Here is a 1,586-nt window from a genome sequence, read left to right on the forward strand (position 1 = left end):
AGCTGTTTGAAGTGTTCAACTGTGCTATAGTTCCGAAATGATGTCTGTGCATAAAATCTAATTGAAGTTGTACATGACTGATAATGAGAAGTTGTTTTATTTCACAGTTTAAATTGATATGTAAAATAGCAGGAAATGTTAAGATGTTGTAAATACATTTATTCAATCTTTACAATATTTTAATTGTATTAAGTTTCCATATCAATTTATACTGTTATTGAATGTTGTTATTATGCTGTACTAAAAGGGAAAGTGCTAAAAACAGGTGTGCTGATGGTTTACATAACAGGATGATACGGACAACACTGAATGGTACTGACTGTTACACTTGGAGATAGAGACAGGACACAGAACCGGCCAGAACTAGTTTCTTTGCCCAAATAAGGAGACTGACGGAAGACCAACAAAAGACAAAGAGAGAAAAACATCCGAACTGCATGGTCTTATCTGACTTGATAAACTACAGCATTTCCACATAGCTCCTATTGGTGGAGAATGCTTGTTTGGATCAATCTTTACCTGTCAGTGCTCAGAAGTGGCGCATGAACACCGCATGGCTGTGGAATGCCAAGGGACTGACCATTGAAGTGTGTGTGTGTGTGTGTCTAAAAAAAATCTATTTAAGCTTTGAGCACTGAGGTGTTCCTCAGTGCAGTTCTGAATGTAACCATTGTTCTGCACTCCTTGCTGCATGTAATACTTTTAAAACTTTGAGATCTCGTATTTGATTCTTTGTGTGTTAGGAAATTGGGTTATGAACTAACAGCATATTTTACAGTCCTATTTAACAGAAAAAGTTTCCTGACAGCTCTGATATAAGGTCTTATATAGACAGGTGTGTGGCTTTCCTAATCAAGTCCAATCAGTATAATCAAACACAGCTGGACTGCAATGATCTCAAGGATGAGCAGAGGAAATGGACAGCACCTGAGTTAAATGTGTCACAGCAAAGGATCTGAAAATGATTTTAGCAAATGGCTGCAATATAACAGAGTGAAAAATTTAAGGGGGTCTGAATACTTTCCGTACCCACTGTACATGTGATTTCTCAGTTTGTTTGTTTTTATTTTTAAATTTGCAACAAGTTAAAAAAAACTTTAACATCGTCATTATGGGGTGTTGTGTGTAGAATTTTAAGGAAAAAATGAATTTAATCAATGTTGGAATAAGGGTGTAACATAACAAAATGTGGAAAAAGTGACGCGCTGTGAATACTACAACTGACAACATAACTGGTTTGTCACGGTGGTTTGCTTTTTTGCAGTGGTGGTGACCAATCTAAAAACAGTCTGCATCAAAGAGGCCTTTGCTCATGTAACCTCTCCACCCATCATTTTGGTGACAACAAAAGTCCTTGTGTTTTAATGCATTTACATTACAGTTTTTTAAAGACAGCTTTGAGTTATGTTTATATGCCGATATTACCCACTCAACATCGTTACTTGCTGGAAACATTTTGACCAAGATACCATTAATTTTTAAAACATGAACAAGTTATTTGCATGCTATATATATATATATATATATATATATATATATATATATCACACAAATAACTTGTATGTATATATATATATATATATATA

The sequence above is a fragment of the Cynoglossus semilaevis genome, chromosome W (genome assembly GCF_000523025.1).
Source record: "Cynoglossus semilaevis isolate Cse_v1.0 chromosome W, Cse_v1.0, whole genome shotgun sequence".
Taxonomy (NCBI): domain Eukaryota; kingdom Metazoa; phylum Chordata; class Actinopteri; order Pleuronectiformes; family Cynoglossidae; genus Cynoglossus; species Cynoglossus semilaevis.